Source organism: Canis lupus, chromosome 10 (genome assembly GCF_003254725.2).
Source record: "Canis lupus dingo isolate Sandy chromosome 10, ASM325472v2, whole genome shotgun sequence".
Lineage (NCBI taxonomy): Eukaryota > Metazoa > Chordata > Mammalia > Carnivora > Canidae > Canis > Canis lupus.
The window spans coordinates 57,667,501-57,684,784 of NC_064252.1; the positions used below are offsets into that span (position 1 = coordinate 57,667,501).

General features: G+C 38.7%; 1 long non-coding RNA gene across 1 annotated transcript in view; it reads left to right on the forward strand.

The window, feature by feature from the left end:
• Nucleotides 1-3,225: 3,225 nt before the first annotated feature.
• The window catches only part of LOC118350084 (uncharacterized), an 87,246-nt gene continuing 73,187 nt past the window's right edge, over nt 3,226-17,284 (forward strand). The window contains exon 1 of the long non-coding RNA XR_004803241.2: nt 3,226-3,315. This is a non-coding gene — a long non-coding RNA (uncharacterized LOC118350084). The remainder of the gene's footprint in view (nt 3,316-17,284) is intronic.

Sequence of the window (17,284 nt, forward strand, 5' to 3'; positions counted from 1 at the left end):
CATAAAGTCAAATAATAGGAGTACATTTGAAGCTAAAAGTATGTGGAAGAGACTTAGTCTCTTTGGTGCTTCCAGATTTTATAGTCTTTGCCACTTACCGTCGGAGCATTGGCTGTTATTGGCCTGTGGTTAGAGATGAACAAGGCTGTTTAGAATTGAATCAGAATTACTTTTTGATGTATTTGAAGTTACTTTATGGACTACATTACTTTTTCGATGTGTTGGAAGTTACCTGTTTACTTGTTATTTTTTTCTTCACAAAAGGGAAGTTATGCAGTTCTAGACAACATTTGTGACATATACTACAGTATCCAAAGCAGTGTTAGGAACATAGTAGGTATTCAATAAACACCTGTAAATTAACTGAAAAGGAAGCATAGGAAAACATCACCCTCTTTGTTTTAACATTCTTGTTTATTGCATTCTAGATAAATGACAGTTTATTGTAGGGAGAAAAACAGAACCTGATGGAATCTAGGAAAGATGTGGAAAGGGAGGGTTGTCCAGCAGGTCAGGAAATTTGAACCCGTTGTCAAGAGTTCTGAATGTTTTTCCTGTTGAATGTTATGAGGTGCTTACCCATCATTAATTTTAGTTTGTTTTTATGTGAGCTTAAACTTTGAGTGATTTCTTGACTAGTGCTTTTTTATTTAACATCAGTTTTTTTAATGATTTGCATTTTGTTTCACAACAGTTGCCTAAAATATCCTTGAAAAAGGAGGGCTGTGTTCACCTTTAATACTTAAAAATCACTTGGAGGCAGTTCAATTGAGCATGAGTATGTGTTTGCAAGAAAGTAAAACATAACCAGAATGAGTAACCTCTGTTCTCTGAGGCTTATTGCATATCATTTATGCTTGAAAAAACAGAGTGAATTTATTTGTTTTAATGTCCAAAAACTTTGACCCAAGAGTTAAAAAGAGCTAGCTGACCAGTACAGTAAAAATAGCTGCAAACTTACTTTTTAACTGGGGTGATATTTAACCTCACATCTCTTTATCACAGAACATGTTGAAAACAGTTTGAAATAATTTTCTAGTGTTAGAGGCACATTTAGAATATCTACTCTGGTAATATAAAGTGTAGGCTGGCCAAATCATCTGAATAACGCAGGTTGCCAAACCCACCCTGGAGATAAAGGAGAGTTATTTTTTTAGTTTAAATTATCCAAATAGCTTATCTTTATAATCCCAAGACACTCAGTAATTGCTCAATCTTCATCGGATCCCTGCTGCCTTGTGGACAGAGTTATATTAATAATATGAAAGGATTTCAGGAAATAGTATGTCAGGAATCAGCAGTGAAAGGCTCATTTTACTTTAAAAATGTTGTTTTTAAATTAGAAATGATACATAATAATTGAGTTAAACCTGAAGAAATCCTGATTAATTTCTTCAAATAGCTATATTTTGTTGATTAATCCTCAGAGATTTTGCTCTGTTGTTTTCTATTTTCTCTCAAGGAGTGGGTGGATCTTTGCTTGATTTGATGTTCTCTCTCAGGCCACTAATAAAGGCAGGCCTCTTTTCCCAGATGATTTTTTTTTTTTAACTATCTCTCTAGAAAAATGCTGATGACAATATCTCTTTTATTACCCTTAATACTGGGCCTCTTCATGCTTCCTCAATTCAACATAACAGTCAATTATTTAAGATTTAACGAATGATTTTGGGTCAAACAAGGTCTTTTCCCCTCCTGCCAGTCATTTTATAGCTGTCAGAATAACTTAGAAGGCACAACAGAAAATATGAAAATCACACATTTAGTGATTTCTTTTAGACTCTGAGTTTGATAATAGAGAAAGTGATGTTGATAAAATGAGCTTTCAACAATTAAACACTTTCGTCCTTGGTACTATGGGGTATAAAAGCTTAAGATGTGTTACTATCAACAACTCACAGTCTGGATGAAGTGGTCACATTTACATCTGAGCATTTGGCAATTAAAAAATGGCATAAGACATAGTACGACTACATGTGAAAATAAGCAGTTCAAACAGCAAGTACTGTGAGTGCTTCTTCTGGAGGTTAAGTATCAGTAGACTTATGACTTAGCCAGTGGAGTCACATCTCACTTGGGGGTTTGGTGCCAAACAAAGTTAATACATGACATAAAAGCTATGTGAAGTCCATATTTTTGAAAGTCTCTTAAATAGCTCATAAATTTCAATCGTCACAAATACGAGCCACATTGGATACTGACACATGCCTTCTCTTAGCAAGTTGTGTTCAGTTAGTGTTTCATTTATTGTACAAACAGGGAGCTGGAGAACCTGTCTCAAGTTTATGTTCAACCCCCAAAATCAGCCTCAGCTTCATGAGCTGCTTGTACTGTGAGGGGTGCATGGAAGGTGCATCTGGCTGACTCGGTGTCTCTCGCTCCTTTATCAAAATCGGTGGCAGAATTTTCCACCCTTTATGGCTCTTTTTCTCTCACTCTCTCCTTCCAATCAAACCTCTAGGGTTACTTTACACAAGTTAAATGTGTATATGATATATTCTACTGTATATAAGTTACATATACTCTTGCCAACTCTTCCTCTATCTACACAAACATGGTAAGTTCTGATTTGTTTTTATTTGGCTGCATTTAAAATTTGTGTGGCATACTTAGCTTCGTATATTATTTTTTCATGATTATTTTTGTAAGATTGAGGCTCTCTTATTCAGGACTTTTGTATTCTCCTCTATCATTTTCCTATTTCTTCCTTCTCATCCTTTTAGTTTCATGGGAGGAAATATACCCTACCTTTCCATAAGCTGAAAACACTACCCATCCTGTGTCCCACTCATTTCCTCTAAAATTACACCCCCTAAAAGACTGACCAATCAGCAAATATTAAGGAATGGCTACTACGATGCAAGTACTGGACTAAGGTTTGGAAAACACACTTTGAAGTGCAGCAGGGAGGAAAGCTCAAAGCACCATGTTGTAAATGTCAAGCCAGTGATACAGAAGGTAAGTGGTGTGGCCATTCGGAGGAGGGAGACACTCACTACCTGGAGTGAAAAAGTCTTCGAAAGAGCTGAGACTGAGTCAAGCCTGGAACCTTGAGTAGGATTCACATAAGCAGAGGGCAAAGTGCACTCATAGCCACATTCATTTAGACCTAGATACATGAGTACTACCTGGTACTAATCCTCTGTGAGCTCATAGTCTAGTGATGGAGACAGACAAGTAAAAACATAAATTTCAACATAATATGGTAAATGTGCTCATCGAGGGATTGGAACAAAGTCCTGTGAGGGCACAGGGACTCAGTTAGATTCTGATGGGAAGGAAGAAAGGAGGAGCTATTTGAATTGCACTTTAAAGGTAGGTAGGGGGCTTCCCAGGCTACAGAAGGAAGAAAGGCACATCAAATCAAAGAAAGGTCTCCTCCTGGGCATGGATCTGGAAAGGAAAAGATGTCACTTGGCAGTGATAAAAGACTGGGGGTAAGGGTTGTCGGACTTGGGGAAGCAGGTGATGAAACATCTTTTATGACAAGGGGAAGACTTCTGTTTCAACTGGAAGGATAAAGGAAGTTAAAAGAGAGTTGTGAGTCACAGCATGACATTATAAGATTTTGTTTCCCATAAAAAAAATGCTTTAAGCCTATGGCAGGGAGACCAGCTGAGATCAAAAGCTACACAAGGGTGAGGTTGTGTTTATCCCGTTGGTATGCCTGTCATTATCACATGTTCTATAATATTTCACTGAGGTAAACTTTTTGATAGCCTGAATAGTCTAAGGAAAGATTGAGAGCCCAGACTCAGGCCTTAGCAGTAGAAGTGGAAAGAAGAGGTCAATTTTGAGTGATGTATGTGTGATGGAATCTGTAGGATCTATTTGTCTGATCAGATGTGGTGGGAGGTGATTAGAAAGAAGGGAAAGTTGGGGATAATGCCAAGGCTTTTCACTTCAGAGACCAGATGGATTTATCATGAATTAAAGTGTAAACCACAGGAGGCACCATGGGTTCTCTTTTGGAAGTGGACATGTTTTGTTTAAAGGACCTGTGGATTTCTCATTCAACCATATCCAGTGGGCGATGGGAAATACAGGCTTGGGAAGTTGGGTTGAGATTGAAGCTGGGAATACAGCTTCATGAACAGAGATTAGAGAAATTGGAAGTAGAGGGGACCACATTGGAATGGTCACTGTCTGAGGAAAGGTTCAGGTGGTGTACCCCCAAAATTCATGTCAACCTGGAATTTTAGAATGCAACCTTATTTGGAAAAAAGATCTTGGGTTTTAAAAAAATATTTCATTTATTTATTATTTAGAGAGAGAGCACATGCAAGTGTGGGTAGGGGCAGAGGGAAAGGAAGAGAGAGAATCTCAAGCAGACTCCACACTTAGTGCAGAGCCAATGTGGGACTTGATCCCATGACCCTGAGATTATGATCTGAGCTGAAACCAAGAGTCAATGCTTAACCAACTGAGGTACCCAGGCGCCTTAGGATCTTTTTTGATGTAACAGGTTAAGATGAAGTTATACTGGACTAGGTTGGGCCCCGATACAATGATTGGTGTCATTTCAAAAAGAAAAACAGAAACAGAGACAGCGGAGAATGCCATGTGAAGACAGAAGCAGAGATTGGAGTAATGCTCATGTAAACCAAGGAATGCCAAAGATTGCCAGGAACTACCAGATGCTCACAAGAGCTAAGGAAGGATCCTCCTCTTGAGCCTGCAGAGAGGACATGGCCCTGATATCACCTTGCTTTCAGACTTCCAGCCTCCAGAATTGTAAGAGAGTATAGTTATATTGTTTTAAGTTTCCCAGTTTGTGGCACTTTGTCATAATAGTCCTAGGAGACTAATACAAAGACTAGGGATGGACCCTGGAACCTGACATTTGAGGGTAGCTGAGGAGGAGAACCTGTGAAAGAGGCAGAGAAGAAACCATCCCAGAGGGAGGAAGAGCCACATGAGCACAGGTGTGCGTAAGTGCAAGCATCATTTGATCAGAAGGGCAACTTGTGATGAGGGATGGTTTAGAGATAGGGTCACACAGGTACTTAGAACCAGTCTGTGGGGGCACTTCTGTGCCAGATGCAGGCGTGTGGTCAACCTGAGACCATTGCGGGCAGGCAGGGGGCCGAATGGTCTGGGCTGTTTCCACGTCTCTGATCTGTCTCTCAGGGCTAGCCTTTCTCTCTCTTGCTTCCAAATTTACACTGGTCTCTCCTTTTCTGTAAAGGACAGAACAAATGACCTTGGATCTAACCAGCCACCCCCTTTCATCTCTCTTTGCACTCACTGCCTCCATTTCCTCACCACTCCCCCTTGGGCATTTGATTCTCTCTTTAGTTTTCTGATTAGACTTTAACTTGTTAAGTCCAGTCACTTTTTCCTTCTCATTTTCCTTAACTTTCCCTGCATTGCTGCTGTGTTAACATTTCTGATCTTCTCTGCCTTCTTAAAAGTTTCTCTTCCTATGAATTCTCTGCTGCTATATTATTCCACTTCTTAAATTACATCTTGGTCTCCCCAGGGTTCTTTCTTCCTGCTGCTGCATAATGTGAACTAGATAATTCTTTTGGTTTAACCATGACTTCTGTGATTCCCTTCCTCCCTCCTACAGTCAATTTATATCACTATTCATTGAATGAATTAATTATGAGTTAATTCAATAATATTAATGCCATCAAAATCCCTTCTCCACATCTGACCTCCCTCAGGCCTAATCTAATTTTGGTTAGGAATATTGAGCGTTCACTCTAATCTGTGTCTGTTTAGAGTCCTTCTTATTTTACTTAAAATGTTCCCTTAAGGAATTCATTGAAGAAAATTTGGAAAATAAAAAAAAGGTAAAAGGAGAAAAAAAATTACCCCATCTTTTCATTTTTTTACATGTAGAGATTTATTGTTTATTTTTATAAGCATAGTTAAAAGCAAGTGTTTTATATATGTATGTGCATATCTGCAATATGTTCGTCTTCTGCTTTTTTAAAAAAAGATTTTATTTATTTATTCATGAAAGACAGAGAGAGAGACACACACACACACAGAGAGAGGCAGAGACACAGGCAGAGGGAGAAGCAGGCTCCATGCAGGGAGCCCGATGTGGGACTCAATCCCAGGACTCCAGAATCACACTCTGGGCTGAAGGCAGGGATCCCCAGTCTTCTGCTTTTAAATTTAGTATTATAATATAAGCATTTTCATGTCATTACTGTTCACAAATATTTCTTTGGCTGCATGGTATTCTGTTGAGAGGTTATATTAATTTTTCCTTAACAATTTTCTTTTTTTCTTTTCTGAACATGGAAGTGTTTTCTTTCTTTCTTTCTTTCTTTCTTTCTTTCTTTCTTTCTTTCTTTCTTTCTTCTTCCTCTTCTTCTTCTTCTTCTTTCTTTCTTTCTTTCTTTTTTTTTACATTTTTTATTTAAATTCAGTTTAGTTGACAAATAGTGTAATGCTAGTTTCAGGGGTAGAATTTAGGGATTTTTCAGTTGCGTATAACACCCAGTGCTCATCACATCAAGTGCCCTCCTTAATGCCATCCCCCAGTTACCTCATTCCCCCATCTACCTCCCCTCCAGCAACCCTCAGTTTGTGTTCCTATAGTTAAGAGTCTCTTAGGATTTGCCTCCCTCTCTGTTTTTATCTCATCTTATTTTTCCTTCCCTTCCCCTAAGTTCATCTGTTTTTCCTGAATCATTTTCTTAAGTTCAACATACAAGTTGTTTCTATGTTTTTGTATCATAGATAATGCTATAGTAAATATCTTTGTGCACAAAGCTTTACATTAGCCTAGATCTTTTTTAATGATAAATTCCCCAAAATGGACTTTTAGGATCCAAGGTATAAATATTAAAACCTTACTATATATTGTTGAGTTACTTGTGAGACAGTTTTGCCAACTTGCACACCAGCAATCTAGAAGAGTACCTACTTACCACAGCCCTGCTAAAATGTTTAAATTTCTTGCTCTCTAAATAATTGACTCTTTTCCTCCAAAAACACTGGTGGTGTGTCTCAGTGAATAAACCTACAATTCTGATATTTTTCGTGATATATGCGTTTAAGGACTGATAGTAGAAACTAAGCTGATGACAAGGGTTCGCCTTTCACTAACAAAAGCGTGTTTACTTGAAGAGCAGAATTTCAGAAAAAGAAAGACCTGAGAAGAGAATTTGATATCGTTTTAGAGGCAGTCTCTTTGAATCTGTGGGACAGTATTTTGGCTTGAATTTCTCTGTAATCCCTCTGCAGAAAAGAAAATATTCTTAATTTCTTAACTTTAAGCAGAAAAGCAATTCCAACAGAGAGGGAGTAGCTTTCTCTCTGCAGATATGGGACTCACATATCCTTATAGAAAACGTCTTCCCACAGGCATGTACAGATGAACATTTCTGATTTGCCTGTTACCTGCAAATGAAGTGATTATTTAGCAAAACTTTTATGAGAGAAGCATATATTATCCTAATGTAGGTATGTGCAACTAGTACATTGGGTCGGTTCAATGTATTATTATTAGTATTAAATTCTTGCTAGTTTATACAGACCATAGTGTCAGGTCATGGAAGAGATGTTTCTGTGTTTGCAGAGTTCTTTCAAAGTGTCTGAGATCTGATACATTACATAAAACAATCCATGTCTTACCAACTCGGATTTCTGAAATCACTTTTTCATGATCTCCGGTTTCTGAAACTTGAATAACAGAGAGACTTATAGGTGCTTGATACCACACAACTGGTATGTTCTGTGTTTGCAACTTTTGGAAAAATCAAACCACTATTAATATGTTGAAAGCTAAATTTTGTAGAATGTTAAACATTCATGAAAGGAATGATGAAAGAAAGGATAGGTTTCCTGCCAGCATTGCGGTCAGCAGCAGTGTTCTGGCCTGATTACTTAAGCCCATGTTTTTCCTAAATCAGTCATGAATCAGTAATTATCAAGTTTTGCAATACTAGGCCATTCTCTTGAGAATAGCAAATGATTTGTAATGTTAAGTTGATAGCTTTTTTTTAAAAAAAGACATAATTTGGCTCCTCCTGGTGGGTTTCCCTGGGCACTGGACAGAACCCCTATTGATTTAATGGGGCTTTGTCTCTGGAAGCTTTGTAGATTGATCTTCCCTATACGATCAAATAGCACATATTTGCTTTCTTTCCCCACAAAAATAAGAATGCTGCTGGTGTGTGGTGTGTTGGTTTCACTTCCATTCATTTGGCTTAACTATTTAAACCACAATTGAGTCCCAAAAGGAAAAAAAAAAAAAAAAGCCACAAGTCAAAATTCAGGAATCAAGGTTTTTGCTTTATTTAGTTTCTTCTCGCATGTTTTGTGGTGGCCTGTTTGATGACTATTTTCTTCAGCTATAAGATGTTCTCCTTTGCGCACTGGGATCTTAAAGTTGGAAGGGACTCCATGAAAATTTTCTTATTCACTCTTTTCCTTTGTGAAGTTCAGAAGAGTCAAACTGTCTCAGTCACAGAGCCTAGAATTGGTTAAATAGGGATCCAAATGTGGACATTTTCTTTTGTTACTGTGTCCACCAACATGCCGGCATCAACGCAATTAGCTTGTTTAGATGTGCGAAACCTGGAACCCAATGAGCCACACTTTGCAATTTGTTCTGATGTGCCATGTGACACAGGATTTCTTGGTTTCTTGGTTTCCAGGACCCTCTTGCCATTGCTTCTCTTTTACACCTACCATCCTCTGACTGTATATTCTACCCAGGAGGTCTTTATAACTTAGCTTTGTCCATCCCCTGCTTATTTCTCTTTGGACACGCTCTCTTCCTGGGCATATCTTTGGCAACACCTTTGCTTGGACATTCTCAAGAATTTTAATGCCTTAATGTCCAGGAGGGCCCCTCAGCATGGGGGCCAAGGAAGTCTGAATCAGATGAACCTTTCAGAGTACTCTAGAATCCTCCATCTGTTTTCTCCTAGGGGCTACAGCTTTAGTTCTTGTGTTAGCCTTTGTTTGGGATGCTTCTTGTCTGATAGCCATTATCTCCTTAAAGTACCAACGAATTTTGGCATCCTGAGGCCTTCTCAGATACCCTTGGAGTTTGGTCAGGCTCTTGGTAGAAGTTATATACTCCCATTTTCTCTTTCCTCACCACCATTCGGTCAGGGCACTGGTACCCTGAATGAGGTTAACCCGTGGCTAATTTGCAACATTGTGACTGTTCCACAGCAAGGGTTCCCAGATTCGGGGAGCTGCAGAAGTTCACACAATCATAGGATTGGAAGGGAGCCTACTGGTCACTGAATGCTTGAGTCACCTCTACAAATCACTGCCAACTAATTATCTAGCCTGACGGGAAACTTATTACCTCCCAAGGCGGTTCATTCTAATTCGGACAGCTCCGACTGGTGGGAAATTCTTTCTCATACCTCTTCAGTGGGGATGTGTTTCTTGTATTGAGTAAAACAGAATTCCTATTAATTAGGCCCCCCAGAGACTTTCCAGAGTTGACTTAACCTAATACCTTTGGGAGGAAAACTTTTGTGCATTTACAGAACCTGGTGGATGCTGCCTTGTGAAATTCAGAATGCAGCCTTACATCATCAACAGACCTATAGTGGGCATTTAATATAAAACACTTGTTGAACTAAACTGAATTATTCTCCGAAGAAAGCAGTGATGGCTAGGAGTATAGTGCTTATAGTATGCGTCATTCTTTTGGCAGCTACTGCCCTTGGGCTCTTAGTTACTTTGTAGCATGAATCTTGCCTATACAGCTAGTTAAACTCCTAGGGGTATGGACCTCTGTATTGTGTGTAGTCTCTAACAAGCTTTACTCATGACCTAGCATTCAGCTGTGTTTTGCAAGAAAGTGAAAGTGTAAGAATTACTCCTTCTGTCACTGAATTGCTTTTCTTTCTGGCCCCAGTTGATGAGGTGGTAGGGGTGGTGGTGGTGGTGTGTGGGTATGTGTTGGCAGGAGCCCAGGGCCAATTTTGTCTTATTGAAGGTTTTAGAACTAATCTCCCAACAGAAACAAGTTTCCCCAGACCATTCTACAAAAACCTGTTCCTTTTCTGTCTCTGACAGTGCTACAACATTAGCAGAGCTACATTGGGGTTAAATTGATACTTGGGTGTTGGTCTGGCAGTGTGACAATCACATACCAGGAACACCCTTTTCCACTCATCTGTCTGGTGCACACTTCCTCATTCTTCAGGCCTCATCAGGAGTATCTCTTTGTGGAACCTTCCTTATCTACTCAGGCAGAGGGATGACCTTTTCTTTCTTGTCCTTGCTGCACTGTGGACAGTCCTCTATTTTTACACATGCTGTGCTGCATATATATTATGTGCTTCTACCACATTCTCCTTTGTTATTTTGTGAACTTCTGGAAAAAGGGGACTGAATCTCATTTCTTTTTGTCTCCCTGTGCCAAGAGCAGTGACTAGTTCAAAGTGGGGAGATAATTAATATTTTTGAAGGAATGGCTATTAAAATAAATGAGTTTGTGGGGACTTGGGAAATGCATTCCCAAGTGCTAGAGAACCTATTTACAAACAAACTTTTGGAACATAGCAGCGTTTGAGGTTGGGCATCACTTGCCCTGTTTGTATACTCACAGGGCTCTGCCCATGATGGGCATGACTAAACAGCATCCTTTCAGTTAACAGTAGTGACAATAGTGCAGTCTGGGATAAGCCATGAGTGAATCAGGAGCAAAGCAAGGCAGGCTCTGATGATATAAACCACTATAGATGTCCTGAGGGAGCACAGGGACAACTAGAACATGGTATCCCCTTGGTCTGGCAACCAAGAACATATAAGGCGAGCAGTTGGCTCTACGGAGTCTGTTGGAATCAGTGACAAATCCCAAAGGTGGTCAAATAAAGGGGTAGGAGGAGTTGAGGAAGAGGTGATTGGCAGGAGGGTCGAATGCTAATTGGTCCCCCAGAATCAGAGAATCTGTCCGCAGGTAAGAGTGTATGTGTATTTATGAAGGGAATATTGGCAAGAGCTTGGCAGAGCTCTAAACCTAGGGGAACACTGGTATAAAGACTTTTATCATTTGTTCAGCAATATGTGCTGAATATTTGTGTCCTCTCAGATTTAACATTGAAACGTCATCCCTGGTGAGGCAGTACTTGGAGGTGGAGCTTTTGGGAGGTGCTTTTGTCATGAGGATGGTCCTCATGAGTGGAATTAGCATCTATAGAAAAGAGATCCCACGTGAGGACACAGTAGAAAGACAGCCCTCTATGAATCAGGAAGTACATGGTCACTGGACACTAAATCTGCCAATGCTTTAATCTTGGATTTCCCAAGCTTCAGAACTATGAGAAATGGATTTCTATTGTTTATAAGCCACCTGGTCTAAATAGTTTGTTACAGCAGCCTGAGTGGATTAAGAATATGCTTCCAAGAGGAGGTGGATTCCGGATCTGGTTGTTAGTAGGGAAAGAAGGAAGGTGCCTAGTTATTAGCATCGGGGCACATGATCAGGGTTGGATTAACTGCTGGGACATATGTGAATTCCTTATTATGGGGCTGGAGCTCCCCTAAATGTCTTCTGTTTCCAGCCAGACTATATCCTAGAGACAGGATGGGGCAGAGCTTCCAGGGCCAAATATACCCGCTGTGGCAAGAAGGTCTGCAGGCCGGGTACCGACGAGGGCCTGACCTGTCTCTTGACTGATAGAACTCCATATAACCTATAATTAACAATTAAATCATTAAATATCGTTTATTGGCTACGCCAAATGTTGGCACTACATAGCAGAGAGCAAGAAACACTGATTTTAATATCCTGCACTTGAAAAATACTCCACACTTACCAAAATACTTTCACATTTCACTATTTCATGAGACTCCAAAATTCTTTGATATTGGTTGGGATGGTGTTATACCCATTCTTTGGGTGGGTAACAGTTTAAATGAATCATCTTACTCCTGGTCAGCTAGTGGCAGGGGCAGAACTGGAACTACGAGCTCCCCATTGCTAAGTCACTGCTCTTTTCCTTGTGCCATTGCTTTGCTCCAGTGATGCTGTGACATCTCTTAAAGGACCATGTTCACTGAGAATTCATTCCAGGTTTAACTGATTTCTGGGAAACAGAACCCAGCTTGGTCTGAGCATTCAAGAGGGTATTTTCGGCAATAATTGTGAACCCAAGTATTGTTTAAGATACTTGCTTTAGGGACCCCTGGGTGGCTCAGTGGTTGAGTGTCTGCCTTTGGCTCAGGGCGTGATCCTGGGGTCCTGGAGTCGAGTCCTGCATCAGGCTCACCACAGGGAACCCGCTTCTCCCTCTGCCTGTGTCTCTGCCTCTCTGTGTCTCTCATGAATAAATAAATAAAATCTTTTTTAAAAAGGTACTTGCTTTAAGAAATATGCTTTAATTCTGATTAAGCGGGTTCTTTAAAGGAGGTCTCCTTAAATGTACTGAGGCAAATTAAGCACTAGCAGAGATTTTTTTTTTAAGAAATCAGTTTCTGGTAAAAATGTTCCCATTTTTTTTGTGATTTCACCATGCTACTGCATTACTGAGTTCTTATGATATTCGAAATACGAATAGGTTTGAGAATATGGCAACAGACAAGAGACAGTTTCCTTTGTCATAGGGCTGTGTCCTAGTTGGGGAGAGGGTGTTTGAGGAGGAAATTTACAGAAACCAAGTGAAATATAAAATATGTTGGATGTTGATAAATGCTGGAGAGAAAATTACAGCAGGGAATGGGGACAGGATATGTGGGAATTGGGAAGGGTTGAAATTTAAAATAGGATGGTTAGGGAAAGCCCCACAAAAAAACTTGAAGGAAATACATATCTGTGTACAAATTCAAAGTAGTAGACATCAAAACTAGTAATTATTAGTGAGTACACACACGCATATGCACACATGTGCACACACATGCACATACAACAACCTAACATTTACTTTTTAAATTAACCCCTAAATCTATTCATCTAAAAAAATGAAATAAATTTGACTTTATGTTTTTGTAGAACTATAATGACACGGAACTTAGCTATCACTAATCTCTGCTTTTTGTTTTCAGACCTCCCACTGTTTAGCTCAGTGATAAAATTCCACAATAAATTTTGACTTGAAAGATTTCAGGATATCACAAAAATGAGAATGACGAATGAAGGCTATGAGATGAGGAAAATATTTGGCAAATCCTGTAAAGCACTTAGAACAAGCTTTATTAAGTGTAGGGGAATCAGATGATTATTACTGTTTTTATTTTTATCTGAGGTCAAACATAATTAAAATAAAACCTCTTCTGTGGGTTTCCAAATTAGTCTAACGATTTATTGGTCTCCAAAGATCTTTGTAGACGGTCATCTTGGCACAAAGTTCTAAAAGAGGGCTCTCTAGATCTGGAAAGAAGTTGGAAAATAATTTGTTTAAAAACAAAACAAAACAAATCCCGAGAAACACCATGAGAGAATATTCTGTGACATATTAAGGGTTCGGTTGAAAGGTGCTATCAGTGATCTATGGCAGGCTGGGCCTTGAAATGTCCAGTTTGTCCTCGTTTGGGACTGCAAAGATCAAGGAGGAAATGTTGTAGCTGCCCTCTTGTGGCCAGATTGGAGGGTTTTTGTCTCTCTCAATACTTGCAGAAGGGATATCAAGCCTCACTCTCCAACCCCTAAGCTATTCATGAAATAATGTAACATATTAAAACATTTCAAGTTTTCAGATGGGCTCAACAGATCCTTTCCCCAAAAGCAAAACCCTAGCAAGTCAGTCAATGCATTTTTCGGTGGAGCAAAACTCCTGGTTATTGATAGATTAAAATTGCGGCTCCTTCCTCAAGGGGAAGTCATGGCAATTCCTGGCGACTATTAAAGATGAAATTTTCAAGTTTACAAGTACTTTTTTGGGAGTTACAGAGGTAGATATAAGAAATAACAAGAAAGGCTTTGGCACCTCTCAACTGGATAATCAAGGCTAAGTCACTTAACCTGAGAGCTTAGACCTCAGTTTCCTCATGTGAGCAAAAGAGTTCAAAAAAATATCATATATTTTCATACATATTCAAAGAAATATCCCCATTAGCTCTAGAACTCTGTGAATATGTGAGTTGATGAATGTGGCAAACTACTTTTCAGGCCCTGGAATTTCTTTCAGGTTAAGTGGCTTTATGGTTGGTGAACTGAAGAGCCACGGGGAAACTGTATGATGAAACATTTGAAAATTGCAGAGCTACAGAGAGGTTTATAGAGCTGCCCCATTGGGCTTGTGAGAATTTTTCAGTTTATCCATATAAATGCTGAATTTATTAAGTATCTTCTATGTGCTGTGCATTATTCTAGGTGCAAGTAATACAACAGTGATAGAAAATAGGAGTACCATTGACTTTAAGGACTTATTGTTTGAAAAAAATTCCATCATTTTAATGTATCTTTACATAGTTTGCTTTTATGTTCATATGGTTCTGAAAATAATAAGAGGACTTAACCTTAAACTTTAAATACCTCCAAAGATTTTCTAAGTGAGATTGGCTCAAAGCTTAACAAAACTCCCAGTAAGCTTGGGCAAGAAGTGGTTCTGGAATCAAAACTTAAAGGTAGGGGGAAGTGTGCCTTTTGGTGAAGCTTCTAGTGAAGAGGTACCTGGTTGTGCTTTGATCATTCTGAAAACTGTTCTTTTATGGTTATTTTTTTTTTAACAAAAAAAGGAATTTCTAAGAGATCCCATATCTTTTCAGAAAATTCTTTTTCTACGTCCTATTTTCACATTTATGCCATGCTAAATGTGAATGGATTAATGGAATCCATTAATTCCATTTAATTAACCAGGAATGGTTAAGTAAAAAGCAAGATTGTATTTTAAGTGATTCATAATTTTATTTAAATTTTTTTGTTTTATCAGGATAAGATTATTTTCCTTGTTTTTTTTTTTTTCCCCCTCTTCAAGTCCTTGTGCATGCTCTGATGTTTAGAGAAATCACCGTAAATTTTGAAATATTGTTTTGGATGTGAGAAATCTTAAGCTATACATTACTAATATCAAAGTTGACTTATGTTATTAGTTATAAGGATATACACATATATGTTATGACCAGGTTACAGGGTCCTGATAGAGATGATTATTTCAGGTTACAATTAATTCTGGGAGGACCTCTTGATGATAGAGATTTTTTTTCCTGTTGCCTTGGTATTTTCGGAATATCTTACACATCATCTACTATATGTGTCTTTGTTAAGTTAGAGTCTGGTTAGATAGAACATTTGAACTCTATTCAACTTGGCAGTGTAAAGAGCCTGGAGTCCAATGATTTGTCTTTAGGGCGGTGTTTGGGGAATAACAAAATATTTCAGAATCATTAAGGGTATCAAGAGGGAATTTGGGAGTGGTTGAAATGCTTTGTGTACTTCTAAGAAAGCAGGATGGGAGAGATTAGAGGAGGAAAATCGTTTTAAAAATTTCATTTAGTGATTTGTAAATATAATAAGCATTACTGCAGGTTCTTAATAAAATAAAATGATTATAAAGTGGTAAAAAGATGAAGTTTATTCTGATCTCAGTTTAATAAAACTGGGTTTAATAAAACTGAGAAGGTAAAACAAAAAACAATTCAGATGTTACAAAGACAGAGTCATTGGTGACTAATATTAGAACTCCCTCTTGGGCAAAGATATATCTTTTAGGAAGACTTTTAAATACAGGGTGTGTGATATCATTTTGGTACAAGTGGTAATACCATAGATCACTTCTTTAAACAGGACTTTTAGGTTGATAGGCTGTGAGGAAGGTAGTATAAAGTCTTAGAGTATAGACTAGGTTCAGATATGCTGGGTCAGCTGGCTACATGGTCTTGGATAACTTTTTGGTCTCAGTTTCTTTCCTTGTAAATTGAAGTGATTCCTCTTCTCTCATAGGCTTATTACAGAAAGGCTCTATGCTTCCCCTCTCCACATTTTCCAGGTTTCTAGGAGAGTTTTGCTATATATCTGTCTATTCTCCAAGATCATGCCAATCACCAAACCCTAAAAAGCTAAAAGAAGAAAAAAATGGTTTAGAAGTTGTTGCTTGAATTAGGTAGTACATGAAGATTTAAAGTACCTTGTCTATCTATGCCAAACAAATAAGGATGTTTTTAACATTGAAGGCAAATGGTTCTTAGTCCCATAGGCTAAAAGGAAACCTGTATTTTTTGCTCTTTGTTTAGGTGTGGAAATGAGGAGAGGAACAGTAGGGATTTATGAGTCTTGTACATATGGCTTAAAAGCTGATCCAAGCATATATAAGTGGTTGTGATTTGAACATAGTTGTTGATTGCTTTTTACTCAGACTTCTTTCCTGCATTCATTTGTTCCTTCAAATCATTCAAACGTTTTGACCATTGGGTGTGCAATATTGAACATAGTTCTCATGTCTTTATGGACAAAGCTATGTTTAGAGCACTGCCTAATTCTGGATCAAAAGCTCAAATGCGTGTGCAGGTTAGAAGTGAAGCAGGGCCTACCTAATACCACTGTGAGCACCAATGACTGTACTGAATTGGAGAATACATGTTTAGTCCAGAGAACAGCCATCAGTCAGTGGTTGATTGCTACAAGGGTGTGGGCTGTATATTGCTAGATATTCCAATTAAAAAAATATTTTGTTAATTTTTTTATTTGAGAAAGAGAACAGGGGGAGGGTGAGGGACAAGCAGACTCTGCTCTGAGCATGGAGCCCATCATGGGGCCAATCCCACCACCCTGAGATCATGACCCAAGCCGGAATTGAGTGAGCTTCTAACCAACTGAGCGACCCAGGTGTCCCAAGATCTTCCAAAAATTTTTGAAAGAAGTCAGAAATGCAGGCTCTAACGTGGACTCTCTTGATTTTTAAATTAATGCCAACCAAACAGAACCCATTATTTGAGGACTGCCAGTATGTATTCTCAGATTCCAGCTGTGGTTAGCTCCTTTCTCATGATATGCCTTTCTGATAGCATGATGGTTAAGAACTTGATAACCCAGATACGAATTATAGTGTGTACGACCTTGGCAAGTTACTTGGCATCTCTGTGTCTTAGTTTCCTCATTTATGAAATGGAGATGATAATAATAGTGCTTATCTTATAGGGATTTGGGGGAAGAATCAAATGAGTTAAAATGTGTAAGTGCTTAGAATGGTACCTGGGGTGTAGCAGGTGATATAGAAGTATTTAATATTAATACCTCTTTCAGATCCTCCATTTAAGAGGCCATACCCCTCTTCCTGTGAGGTCTGGGAAGAGAGGAGGAAAAAGAAAAGGGAAATAAGCCTTTATTGTTTACTAAGAATTATGCCAGGTGCTTTGTATGACATTTTCTCATTTAATCTTCATGCAGACTCTTGAAATGGGTTTCATTCCCATT